This window comes from Triturus cristatus, chromosome 1_1 (genome assembly GCF_964204655.1).
Source record: "Triturus cristatus chromosome 1_1, aTriCri1.1, whole genome shotgun sequence".
Classification (NCBI taxonomy): domain Eukaryota; kingdom Metazoa; phylum Chordata; class Amphibia; order Caudata; family Salamandridae; genus Triturus; species Triturus cristatus.
The window spans coordinates 1,119,666-1,133,940 of NC_140579.1; the positions used below are offsets into that span (position 1 = coordinate 1,119,666).

General features: G+C 47.2%; 1 pseudogene across 1 annotated transcript in view; it reads left to right on the plus strand.

The window, feature by feature from the left end:
• Window positions 1–8,466: 8,466 nt before the first annotated feature.
• The window catches only part of LOC146869040 (coiled-coil alpha-helical rod protein 1-like), a 206,051-nt pseudogene continuing 200,242 nt past the window's right edge, over window positions 8,467–14,275 (plus strand). Inside the window, exons 1-2 of the transcript XR_014971950.1 lie at window positions 8,467–8,530; window positions 9,310–9,580. The product of XR_014971950.1 is annotated as a coiled-coil alpha-helical rod protein 1-like (transcript). The remainder of the gene's footprint in view (window positions 8,531–9,309; window positions 9,581–14,275) is intronic.

Below are 14,275 nucleotides of genomic sequence, written 5' to 3' on the forward strand. Positions count from 1 at the left end.
TGAATGCAACATACACTCCACACAATACCACTCAGTGCCACATAATTATATGCTATATAATTACACTGCACTTAACGCAACATACACTCCAAATAATACCACTCAGTGCCACATAATTACACGTCACATAATTACTCTACTGAATACAACATACACTCCCCATAATGCCACTCAGTGCCACATAATTTCACGTCACATAATTACACTCTACTCAATGCGACATAAATACACTCCGCATAATACCACTCAGTGCCATATAATTACATGCCACATACTTGCACTCTACTCAATGCACCATAAATACACTCCATATAATACCACACAGTGCCACATAATTATATGCTACATAATTACACTGCACTCAATGGAACATACACTCCAAATACCACTCAGTGCCACATAATTACACACCACATAATTACACTCTACTGAATGCAACATACACTCCACACAAAGTGCCACATAATTATATGCTACTTAATTACACTGCACTTAGCACATCATACACTCCAAATAATACCACTCAGTGCCACATAATTACACGTCACATAATTACTCTACTGAATACAACATACACTCCCCATAATGCCACTCAGTGCCACATAATTACACACCACATAATTACACTCTACTTAATGCAACATACACTCCAAACAATACCACTCAGTGCCACATAATTATATGCTACATAATTATATGCTATATAATTACACTGCACTTAACGCAACATACACTCCAAATAATACCACTCAGCGCCACATAATTACACGTCACATAATTACACTCTACTCAATGCAACATACACTCCAAATAATACCACTCAGTGCCACATAATTACTCTACTGAATACAACATACACTCCGCATAATGCCACTCTGTGCCACATAATTACACGGCACATAATTACACTTTACTCAATGCGACATAAATACACTCCACATAATACCACTCAGTGCCATATAATTACACGCCACATACTTAAACTCTACTCAATGCAACATAAATACACTCCACATAATACCACACAGTGCCACATAATTATATGCTACATAATTATACTGCATTCAATGCAACATACACTCCAAATAATACCACTCGGTGCCATACAATTACACACCACATAATTACACTACTGAATGCAACATACACAATAAACACAATACCACTCAGTGCCACATAAATATATGCTACATAATTACACTGCACTCAATGCAACATACACTCCAAATACCACTCGGTGCCACATTACACACCACATAATTACACTCTACTGAATGAAACATACACTCCACACAATACCACTCAGTGCCACATAATCATATGCTACATAATTACACTGCATTCAATGCAACATACACTCCAAATAATACCACTCGGTTCCACACAATTCACGCCACATAATTACACTCTACTGAATGTAGCCTACACTCCACGCAACACCACTCACTGCCTCATAATTATATGCTTCATAATTACACTGCACTCAATGCAATATACACTCCAAATACCACTCAGTGCCACATAATTACACTCTACTGAATGCAACATACACTCAACACAATACCACTGAGGGCCACATAATTATACGCTACATAATTCTACTGCACTCAATGCAAAATCCACTCCACATAATTACACACCACACAATTACATTCTATTGAAAACAACATACACTCCCTATACCACTCAGTGCCACATAATTACACTCCAGATAATTACTCTACTCAATGCAACATAAATACACTCCACATATTACCACTCAGTGCCATATAATTGCACACCACATACTTGCACTCTACTCAATGCAACATAAATACACTCAATAGCACACAGTGCCACATAATTATATGCTACATAATTACACTGCACTCACTGCAACATACACTCCAAATACCACTCGGTGCCACATAATTACATGCCACACTATCACACTCTACTGAATACAACATCCACTCCCCATAATACCACTCAGTGCCACATAATTACACTCTTCTCAATGCAACATAAATGCACTCCACATCATACCACTCAGTGCCATATAATTACAGGCCACATACTTACTCTCTACTCAATGCAACATAAATGCTCTTCACATAATACCACCCAGTGCCACATAATTATATGCTACATAATTACACTGCACTCAATGCAACATACACTCCAAATACCACTCAGTGCCACATAATTACACACCACATAATTACTCTGCTGAATGCAACATACACTCCACACAATTCCACTCAGTGCTACATAATTATATTCTACATAATTACACTGCACTCAATGCAACATTCACTCCAAATAATAGCACTTAGTGCCACATAATTACACGCTACATAATTACACTCCACTGAATGCTACATAATTACACGGCACATACTTACACTCAACTCAATGCAACATAAATACACTCCACATACCACACAGTACCACATATTTATATACTACATATTTACACTGCACTTAACGCAACAGACACTCCAAATAATACCACTCAGTGCCACATAAATACATGCCACACAATTACTCTACTAAATACAACATACACTTCCCATAATAACACTCATTGCCACATATTTACACTCTACTCAATGCAAAAAATACACCCCACATACCACTCAGTACCACATTATTACAAGCCACATAATTACACTCTACTCAATGCATCATAAATACACTCCACAAAATACCACTTAGTGCGACATAGTTACACGCCACATAATTACACTCTACTCAATGCAACATAAATACACTCCACATACCACTCAGTACCACATAATTACACGCCACATAATTACTCTCTACTCAATGCAACATAAATACACTCCACATAATACCACTCAGTGCCATATAATTACACGCCACAGAATTGCACTGTACTCCATGCAGCATAAATACACTCCACATAAATGCACTGTATACCACATACCACCGATCAACATAAGTGCACTCCACAACATGACACAATTTCTCTAAGCATAATTTCACTGAACACCAGAGTTCCATGCCACACAAATCAACTCCACACATTTCCAATACACACGGCATAATTGCACACCAAACAACATATTTCAACTCCACAACTCCACAATCCACAACGTACCTCCAATCCACACCATATAGTGTCACCACCTGAGCACCAAACATCATTCACCACCACCATTTTGCATCAGCGCACCACCTAAGCATCACGTCAGTCTTCCCTTGGAATCTGGCATCGGTTGATTCACCCCTAGTGTCCGTCCGCTGCTCGTGTTCTAATTAAATTACTGTTTTCCAACCTCCATGTCCCTGTTATTTATGTTCCGCTTCCCCATAACAAAAAAATGTATAACAGACAAGCATGAGAACAGGCAGGAAGAAGTTGCCAGCAGTGCAAGTACAAAAAAAGTAGATGACATTTTTTATGTTAAAATCTTTTTTTAATCAGGTTTTTCAGTTGTATATAATGTCGTCTTCGTTTGTATAAAGGTAACAAAAATGCTTAACACTTTTTATTATAACTTTTCAACATAATGCACGGCAGCCACAATGCTCTACAACATAGCCAAAAGTTCTGGCTAAACACATAAGGTCCCAAAGGCGAGTCCTATTGGCTATGCCATTGCTTGTTTTTTAAAGTGTTGTTTTAGAACACTTCAGGTGGAACAGGCAGTGGTGCCCTTGATCACTGCTTTCTCCTTCTGAGTCTGCCAACACCATTCCCAAATGGGAAGAGGTGTGATTGAGAACCCTCCCCTTTGAAAATCAGTTATCAACCCAACTTAGAGGTTGGTAACTCATCAGTGGTAGTGACCTCACTTGCAGTCTTAAACCATTGACCTCATCAGAAGGAGGCACACCTTCAAGTCTTGTTCTAGTTCATTCCCTCTCTTATTATATCTCCTCTTTTATCACAAATTGACAACATTCCATAGTGTTTCTCTTTATCTGAAATGTGTTTTTTATTCGGATCACAGCAACTCTGTTGGACATGATTTTCCTCAGGTTCCAGACCCAGAAATCTTTTTTTTATTGAAACTAAGTCCATACGTACATCCAACATGTGTTTTGAGGAAAACACCCTCTTCCTCAGGGTGTAAACTCCCAGAGTCCCTCAAGGTCTTAACTCTGCTCATTGCAAGATCGGAACCAGAGCCTCATCCAGGCAGCACTGACTGCAGCATCCACATTGACTTGGAAAGAGGACGCTCAACAGTGGAGCCCCACCCGAGATGAAAGAGTGGATTTCTTTAAACTGCTCATGGTCTGCAAAGGGAGGGTCTGGAACATGAGGAAATTATAACTAAGAGACTTGATGTGATCGGAATAACAAAGATTTCTAATCAAGAGAAAATGAAGGAATGTTGAGAATTTATAATAAACAAGCAGAGATAATAAGGCAGGAAAGAACTAGGATATGTTTCGAAGGTGTGCCTCCTTCTGGTCAAATTGAATTAGTACTAAACCAGTAGGCACTGGTTTGGAGGGGAAGACGTTGGCCTACTGATCCGTAAACCTCAACTCTATGTTTCTATGTAAGCCATTGATATTATTACTTTCTAAATCAGAAATAGGAGGTGCTCCCTACTTTCACACCACCTTCTATAGACTAGATAGAATTGATAGGCCAGGTGGTGGTATTGCCTGCATACATCGGAACAGCTTCTCTGTGAACCACTCCAACTCCCCGGTTCTCCCTTCCTGTGAATACCTATGTTTAGACCTCTCTAATAATAACAAGCCAATATGCACACTACCTTCCTTTTACCATCCACCAGGAAACCACCTCGCCTTCATTGAACACGTAATGGATATCCTAGCCACAAATGTCTGGCAACAGAACGTTCAGATATTCCTGGGGGACTTTAACCTCCACTGGAATGACCCTGACGACCCAGAGGTCAATAGCCTCAAAGCTTTACTATCCGACCTTAATTTGTCCCAAATCTGTGACAGCCCCGCCCATAAAAAAGGGTCAACCCTCGATCTAGTCATTTGCAAAGCGGACTCCACCCAGCTCGAGTCGATCCTCCCCTGTGATTGGTCTGACCAGCACATCATCATTTTCCATATCAATGTAGCAGTTAAACTTATCCAGTATTGGGGTATTGCCGACGAGGTGGGAGTCTCGCGGTACAATAAATGTATACATAATAGTCATAAAAACATTATACAATAGGCTACTATGGATAGTAAAGTCACTACATTAGCCTATCTTGGTCCTTTTGTAAAAAGAACCAAATTTGGAACACAGCCAATCAGGCTGCAGCACCCTCTTAGAACCCTCCACAGAGAGGCAAACCCTCAGATTTTCTACCGCACCTCGTGTGACAGGGAGTCTCCCTGAGCTCTGCTCAGTTTTTCTTCACCTTTGGCTGAACTTTGTGAGTAGCTATGTCTGATTCTTCAAAGAAAAGCTTGTTTTTGCCTTGTTCTTCATGTAGGAAGAACAGACTACATTTTGAGGACCCCCACAAGGAATGTATTTATTGTCTTTACCCAGCACACAAGGTTAAAGACTGCAGGATTTGTAGAACCTTCCCTGCCAAGACTTTGAAGGACAGAGAAGGAAGATTGCTGGTTTGGCTGGGGAATTTGAAGGCTACATCTGATGTCGTTTCAGGAGATGATGGCAGTGTTAGTCCTCAGGCGTCCACCCCTCTGGCCAAAAAGAGGGATAGATCTGATGATCCCCCTGAGCGACAGAGTGAGACCTTAAAGAAGCCTCACACTGAGACTGGTCACTCTTCTTCTAGAAAAGAGAAGCTTTCATTCTCTTCAGAGGTGAAATCTGGTGAAAAAATGAAGATTTCCGTGAAAACTGCCTCAAAACAACAGAAAACGAATTCTGAGTCTGTCAGGATCCTGTTGACGTCGAGAAAAGCACCGTCGTCGATGAAATCTCCTCAGATGGTGAGTGATTCCTCGTCGTCGACAAAGAACATCCCGTCGTCGATGATCGCTTCGTCGACGACGGCACCGTCGACGATTATATCATCGCCATCGACGATGCCAATCTCATCGACGCCTACCTCGTCATCGAGGGGACATATGCTGTCGACGCTTTCGACGTCGATGATGGTTCAGCTCCCGTTGACGGGTCCACCGTCGGCGATGATACTACTCCTGTCGACGAGTCCACCATGGACGACGGCAGCGGCATCGACGACGACCACATCGTCTACGATGGTTTTTCGGTCGACGGTTACAACGTCGACGGTAGCTTCTGTTATGGCTATCTCGGCTGATACTGGCTCACCGTCTATGTACATCTCGTCGACACTGAAGCGTAAAAGGCCTAAATCTTTACAGATTACGCCAGTTTCTACATCAAAATTATCGTCGTCATTCCCATCTTCAAGAAACTTATTACCAGGACGTTTCTCATATTTCACCCTTGTCTCCTAGTCACTATCTGGAGGAGTCAGATGATGATGGACTTTTTAGCCCAGCACGTAACCCTTCTCAACTCTGGATCAAATATCAGGATGATGACGATGAGGAAGAGTACTATGAGCCTTGTGAGTCTCTGCGAGGTCCTCAAGAGACTTCATTTCAGCAGGAACCTATGGTGCAAATGCCTATGGCCTTCATGCAGGATCTATCATACACGTTTTCCACCAGCAGCGCCTGTTCCAACACAACCTGCTGCTATTGCAGGTCCTTCTGCCCCTATCAATGTTCCTCAGGAGGTTGTACCTGCGCAACATTTAGTCCAAGAGGATGATGGCGATACTGTGGCTGAAGATGGGAATTACCAAACTCTCCCACAACTGTGGATAAATGGGATCAATACTTGATTCCTACGCCATCCTCACCAGTTCCTCAGGCACTAGATTCCCCTCCGGAAGATATTGGAGGTTTTCACACAATTATGGAGAGGGCAGCAACACGGTTTCATCTTCCTGTATCTGTGAAGCAAACAGATTGTTTCCTTTACGATTTTAAGGACCAGAGTAGGAAGTCCGTACGTTCTATCCCTATAATAGATCATATCCGGGAAGAAGGGACTAAAATAATGAAAACTCAATTTTCAGTGCCTGCGATTCTCCCTAGAATCGAAAAAAGTACAGAGCACTGGATAATGCTCCTGCTTGTCTGTCCGGACATCCTAGATCAGATTCCGTTATTTCACAGGCGGCTCAGCGTAAGTCTCGGAATCCATCCATTCCTGTGACAACACCGCCGGATAAGGATGGAAGGCGCCTTGATAACATTAGTAAGCGTTTCACCACCATGGTGGGTGCTTCAGTTCGTGCTACAAACTCTTTGGCGATTCTAGGGAGATATGACCGCCAACTATGGTCGGACATTTCTCCATACCTCGATTACCTACCTGATTACAAGAAGCAGGAGGCAAAGAAAATTCTTCTTGAAGGAGAAAGGGCTGCATCAGAAATTATTTATATTTCTATGGACCTAGCCTCCTTGGGCTTTCGTCAACTTGCCGGAGCAGCAGTCCTTAGACGTCAGGGATGGTTGAAATCTACCACCTTTCGCCCTAAGGTCCAAATGAAGATTTTGGTCATGCCATTTGATGGTGATATGTTATTCAGGAAACATATAGATGAGGCTTTGCAAGACATCAAAAAAGATACTGACCCTGCTAGATCCCTTGGCACCTTACAATATCGGAAGACTCCTTTTCGGGGAGCTAGGGGCAGAGGATCGTATTCCTTTTGTGGTGGCTATCAAAGATACCAAAACCAAGGCAATCAGAGAAGATATAATTATCAAAAGCAGATGTGGTTTTGTGGTACCCCTCTTATTTGATCGTGCCAGGTGTTTTCTCATCCCCTACTATTGAAAATTACGTTTATAAACAATAAAAAATGCAAAAAGTAGGGTCTTTGGTTCAAATAATGGGCCTTTGTCGCAGTTTTGTATTTTGTGTCGGTTTTTGGTATATTGTGGTTTCAAGAATTAAAAGGTCTTCAACAGTGTTTCGTTGCGAGCTGTCTGCTCTGCGCTTCCTCGAGGTTGCATTGAGTAAGACACTGACTCAACTCATATCGGCATATTATGTTTTCACTAAGTAAAGTCCTGTATTTCCTACAGGTCAGTAAATGCAGGTAAGCAAGAAGGCGTCGAAGATGGAGAACAGAGGCGAGAACTGCGAGGGCTCAAAGAAAACTCCATGTTTTAATGTTGTGGTCTCATTTGGAATGCGTGGTGTTAAGATTAGATGCCAGATCCGGGGAATCTGTGCCCAGGGGTTCCAGTGCGGTGTGCATATTATGTATGCAGTACTCACTCACTCTTAAGCTTGTCATTCCTTTAATCAGTGTAGGCTCTACCTTGCTTCAGAGATGTGATTCCATCTCTCCCAGTTCTAAGAGCAACCCATCTCAAACGTTTACTTAAAAGAAAATGGTCGTTAGTCCCAAGAGCACGGGGATTAGGTGAATACTATCCGACACTCATGCACGCAAGTGTGGAATACAAACATCCAAACGGTGTTGTTTTCTATGTCTTCTAAGGCCAAATCAGACAACGATGGATGAGCGAAGAAAAACTGAGGAGAAACTGGAACCTCCAAAGCCAGCAGGTAACACTTCTCAGTTAAAAATCTGCAGCTGAAATGTTATGTTAACAGTTATTTCTATAGCACTAATATACCGAAGTTTCATGGCCTTCAGAGGTGTGAGGTTGAACGATTTAGGTCAAACCCATGGTACATAATAAGGTAAGCAGTCATTTCCACTTGTGATGCTATCCTGCAGTCTGATAGACTAGAGTGAAACCCCTTTCTGCATAGTGAGACTTCACTCCGTGAGAGAGTGAATATATATGGCAGATGAGATGAACCCCTGTTTTAATGGGTATTTAAAGTCAGCAGGATTTTGGTGGATCTGGTATCTTTGAAGAGGGAGATTCAATGATTAATTTTTCTGAGTAAAAGGGTGTCTCGGGGAGAGCCCGTGCCTCAAGGGAGGCTTAGAGGGTGTAATTTGAAGGATCTGGGCTAAGGGAGGTCTCTTGTGTGTCTAATTAATGCCTTGAGATGTTGGCTTTTTACGCTTGCAAGGGGGTGTTACTGGGTAAATGGATGTTTTAAGGGAGCATATAGGGTTGCATTCGCTGGATCGGGTTCAAGAGACATCTCTTTTGTGGGTTCCGATATGTGGCAGGGGGTGTGGCTTTTGACCTTTCTGAAAGTAGGTTTGTGGTGGGGATGTTATCTTAAGGGTGGTCAGAGGTTGACTTTAAATTATTCTGTGCAGGTGTTGAGTGGAATTCTTGCTGGGTAGATCATCTGTAGACTGTAGCCTCACTCTTGCTCTTTGGTCTACCTCACTTGTGTCTGTTTCTCTTTTGCTATTCTAGGTCAGCCGAGGTTGATGACCCCATCGCACTTCGAGAACAGGCTGCCCCCAGTCCCAGTGTCCCTCGCGCCAGGGGCAGCTGTTCGGCCCCTGGTACAGATGCCCTTCCCTGCTGCCGCCATTGGCCCCAACCCTTGGGCCTCCATGGGTACGTCCAGCAGAGACTTGCAGGAGAGTCTGAACGTGAAGGAGGTGCACAGAAGGACTGATGGGAGAGGGGGAGCACGCGGCCGTGGGTGTGCGGATCCTGAGGAGACGGATGCCAGAGCCAGGTACAGCACCTGACCGGAGAGAGGCCGGACGTCTAATCCTTTCACTGCACCTCTCACACACTGCGGACTCCACGGGCAAGCAGAGCCTTTCCCACAGTGAGAGCTACTCACGCGTCTCATCATCCCCTCGGTTCTGGCCCACAGCATGCCTTCTTCGCCATGCTGCAACACGCACACAGCTCTCTCCCTCTCTCGCCTCTCTGTCGGTCTCTCTCGCCTCTCTGTCGGTCTCTCTCGCCTCTCTGTCGGTCTCTCTCGCCTCTCTGTCGGTCTCTCTTGCTCATTTGTTTATTTCCTGTCTTATTTCCTCCTATTCCTCCTTCTTTCCTTCACTCCTGATTTCCTTCACTCCCTTCTTGGAATGTATAGGTAACATGTAAATACAACTGAGCGCCAAGGAACCAATAGGAGGCCGACTCTCTGAAGTACTACAGACCAGCATGTCCGGAAGCAAACCATCTACTGAGTATGCAGAGTACTCGACACTTCCACAACGCACGTGCCACATGAATTGTACATGGATTCTTGGGCTCAGAAAGTACCCTATAACTGAAGCCAGCAGCTTCCTCCCCTCTTCACTGGGGGCGCCACTGAGCTTTGCATCGGCAGCTCTGGTACCAGTCCTCACTGGTCACTCTTCAGCATGGCTTGTGTCTCTCGCTGGTTGTAACCTCCACCCCTCTCACAGATGGTCTGAAGGTCTCCGGTCTGGGAGTGACACAAGGAATAATACCCTGACAGGTCTTCTTGAGTCCGTTTATTGAGCAGAATCAGATAACCTCGGCAACAGTTGTACTACAGTTTGAAACCAGGGACCAGATGTACTAAACCACTGGCCACCAAGTGGAAACAAACGTTTTGTGAGCAGTCTTTAATTTTTCAATGCCACCGCTGCACCTATAGATCTCTTCTCCGAATCTGCGGACACAGGAGACTGCAGAACGCTCTGCCTAGCGAGTATGCCGCTGCCTGCGTCCCACGCAGGGGGACATCAGCAGGGCAGCCTTCTAGTGGCCGCCCGTCGGAGCCTCCCCCCCTTGCTCCGCCTCGCGTGAGGCCGCACCTCGGGGAGGGGAGGCCCCCAATGGGATTGTCCGGGGGAGGCGTGCCACTAGGGTGGGCGAGGCTAGCCCCCCCTTTTTAGGCGCCTCACCCCCTCTGATCTTCCTCTGCTTCCTGCGCGCTCCTCCTGGCCACGCGTATTGACATCGACGGTTTCGACCATTCCACGCGGTTACGATCGGGGTCCCCTGCGTCGTCGTGCGTTCTTACCATCGAGCATCGGTGAGTTTTGCAACCCCCCCTCCCACCCCGGCCCTGTCCCTGGGCATGACCAGGTTGACGGGGCCCTGTGGCTCGGATGCCACGGGTGGGGGGGGGGACGCAAGTGGGGCCCCGCGCCTCTGAGGGATAATGTGGCGGAATTTTAGAAATAATCGCGGCGGGATTTGACGCTACCGGGCCGCAGGCAGGCCTAGAAGGAGGGATGGCTATTTGGAAGGAAGTGGCATCGCCCAGCGACGCCGGCCGTGTGGGGTGGCTTGACTCGCTGGGCCGTCGTGTGATATCGCGCCCGTTCTTTCTCGCCAAAAAACTGAAAGGCGTTCACCACGAAATCCCCACGACCGAACGCTCCCCTTGCACCAACCAGTCACCCGGCTTGCTAATTCGGCAGCAGCACCCGCCCAGCCGAAGAGTAGTGTGGGGTTAGCGGAATGGTCCGTAGTTATCGCAGGTTTACACGGGATACAGAGCAAACCGCGACGAGCCATGCGAGGAGTTTCGCGCCATGCAGGAACAGCTGCGTAACCCCGCGACCATGGTGTAGGCACTAATGCTGTGGCGGTACCATTGCGGGGGACGTGGGCAGCGGCAAACTAGTGGTGTTAGCAGTGCCGTCCATCGCACACATCGGCATCACACAGAATTTATCTAGCGTGTCACACGGGTAGACTCCAGCTCGTGATGACGACAAGCCGCATTCACACTTAGAGAACGATATACCCTGCACGCAACATACAGCTGCAGTGAGACTGCAACTTAACATATAGAAACACAGTCGAATACATGCAGAGGCGTGTAGTAGCGCAGTAGGCAGCGCGTCAGTCTCATAATTAGAAGGTCTTGAGTTCGGTCCTCAGAGAGGGCATTTACTTCCAACGACCATAAACGGACTTCTCACTGACGTGCAGAAGACGTGAAGAGTTGTTAAATAATATAGTTCTTAATGCACTGATGCTAACGCTGCAGACAGCGCTGCGAAGCAGGCGCCTGCACACTCAGCTACAGCACACCCTTAACAAGGCAGAGGAGCTATGCAAGCGCTGTAAAGTCTGGGTGCAAAGACGCGTCACAGTTTTACACCGCAGAGCACGTACGCACGACTCCACAGCGCGCTCAGGACTGTCCTTGTACAGCGCTACGTGGCACTGGTGTCGCCTCCACGCACAGTCCGGGGTGCTCTAGATACGGGCCGTTCTGCTTCCAATGCAGGGTTAGACTCCAAACGGCGCAACACCCATTGCACTCCAAGGGCTTCTGCCCCCCCCCCGTCGTGTTTGGCAGCCCGGGGAGACAGCTTCCGGGCACACACCCAGCCGCACCCGAGCACTTCACAGGTCTTTAAAAGACCAATTGCATGTTAATGAGGCCTCGCTGTTTTACCTCGTCTAAGAGCCCCTGCAGCACAGGGGCACAGAGTGCTTTTTTAGCAGAAGCCGTAGCTCAGCGGCATTGTTGTCAGCCTTTGGTGTTGCAGGTCCCAAAAAAGCAGGGGTTCAATCCCCAGCAGTGGAGGCAAGGTCATCCCTGACGGGCAAAGTCTACAGCAATTGTTTACAGCGTGTCCCCCCATCAACGGCGCAGCCGCCTTTGGGGCAACGGATCGGGGTGCTAGCGTTTGGTGCTTTGGTGCGCGCCGGGGCTGTGTTCGGCAGAGTCGCGCTTTATGTCTGGCGATCAGACCCGTGGATGGATCGGAGAGGGGATGTGGTGCCTCGGCTGGCCTGCCGACTTTGGGGCTGAGTGCCATATTTCGAACCTCGGGGTCGCTTCCGCTCCTGTGATTCTGGGGCGGGCCGCTCGGTCTCTCTGTGCCTGATGGTATCTTTAGATGCAGTGCTCGTGAGGGGCTGCTTGCCCTGGATCGCCCGTAAGATAACCCACTTATCGTCATACTTATGTTGTATGAAATAAACCTGCAGCAGTTCTTCACCCACAATGAAAGTGTCGGTGTAATCTATGGGTGACGTCTGTGCATGTGTGTTGAGTGGAGCGGATGACGGTGTGGTCACTATGCTGCTGCCCGCGTCCCACGCAGGGGGACATCAGCAGGGCAGCCTTCTAGTGGCCGCCCGTCGGAGCCTCCCCCCCTTGCTCCGCCTCGCGTGAGGCCGCACCTCGGGGAGGGGAGGCCCCCAATGGGATTGTCCGGGGGAAGCGTGCCACTAGGGTGGGCGAGGCTAGCCCCCCCTTTTTAGGCGCCTCACCCCCTCTGATCTTCCTCTGCTTCCTGCGCGCTCCTCCTGGCCACGCGTATTCCCACCCTTTCCGCTTACCCTGCGCAGCAGAGGTAGCGCGCTATTGGAACGTTTTAATGTTTTTTTTTTTTGTTTGTTTTTTTTTCTTGCGTTGCAGGCGGAGTTACAGGGCGATCTGGAGGCAGAAGGGTACAGTAAGGGTACCTCTGCGACAGGCGGTACAGTAAGGGTACCCCTGTCCGGCACAGTAAGGGTGCCCGAGCCAAGGTCCGGGAGCCAAAGGAGGTTCTGCGAAGACCGCGACGGCGCCCCGTTAGTCCTTCGGGCGGTTGGGGGGCCTGAACCTACCGGGGGTGTGCCACAACACGCTCCGCCCCTGTCAAAAGGGGCGGGAGTATGCGACAGATCACGTGATCCAAAGGATGATCTGAAAATATGTGCCGCACTGCAGGGCATCGACCCACCGTGCGTGCTGGCTCGCCAGGCGGGCGGAGCAGCGAGGGGCTGCTTGCCCTGGATCGCCCGTAAGATAACCCACTTATCGTCATACTTATGTTGTATGAAATAAACCTGCAGCAGTTCTTCACCCACAATGAAAGTGTCGGTGTAATCTATGGGTGACGTCTGTGCATGTGTGTTGAGTGGAGCGGATGATGGTGTGGTCACTATTACTTTCGCTCATAACGACCCCTGTGATTGGCGACAAAGACGGAAGAGCAGACCATCACCCCTTTGATTGTATTCCCAAGTGAGAAGCCTTGCTTTTTAATTCAGCCCATATTCTTTAAAGGGAACTAGTGCTGCTTGAATAAGCAGAAGTTTCCGTTGTGGGAAAACAACGTGCAGGCTGTCACCATGATTCACACAGGGGAAGGTGCTGCTATGGCAGCCAGCGGGAGGCATCTGTGCCCTGGAGTGGGACTTCACCTGAGGTGCACTGAGAAGGATTTCAAGCACCCTGGTATTCTGTGCTGCTGGTGGATAAATATACATGAACGCGTGCCCCGTGGCTGCACCAGTGCATAGGAAACAGCCTTCAACCTGTGAGTTAAATTAAAACGTCTGTGTCCTGTAGAGCATCTGCTATAATGATTGTGAACCGGTGCAGTTATGCCCGCAGTGTCCCCCCCTCGCCCTTGACAGGGGTGAACCGGTGCAGTTATGCCCGCAGTGTCCCCCGTCCCCCTTGATAGGAGTGAACCAGTGCAGTTATGCC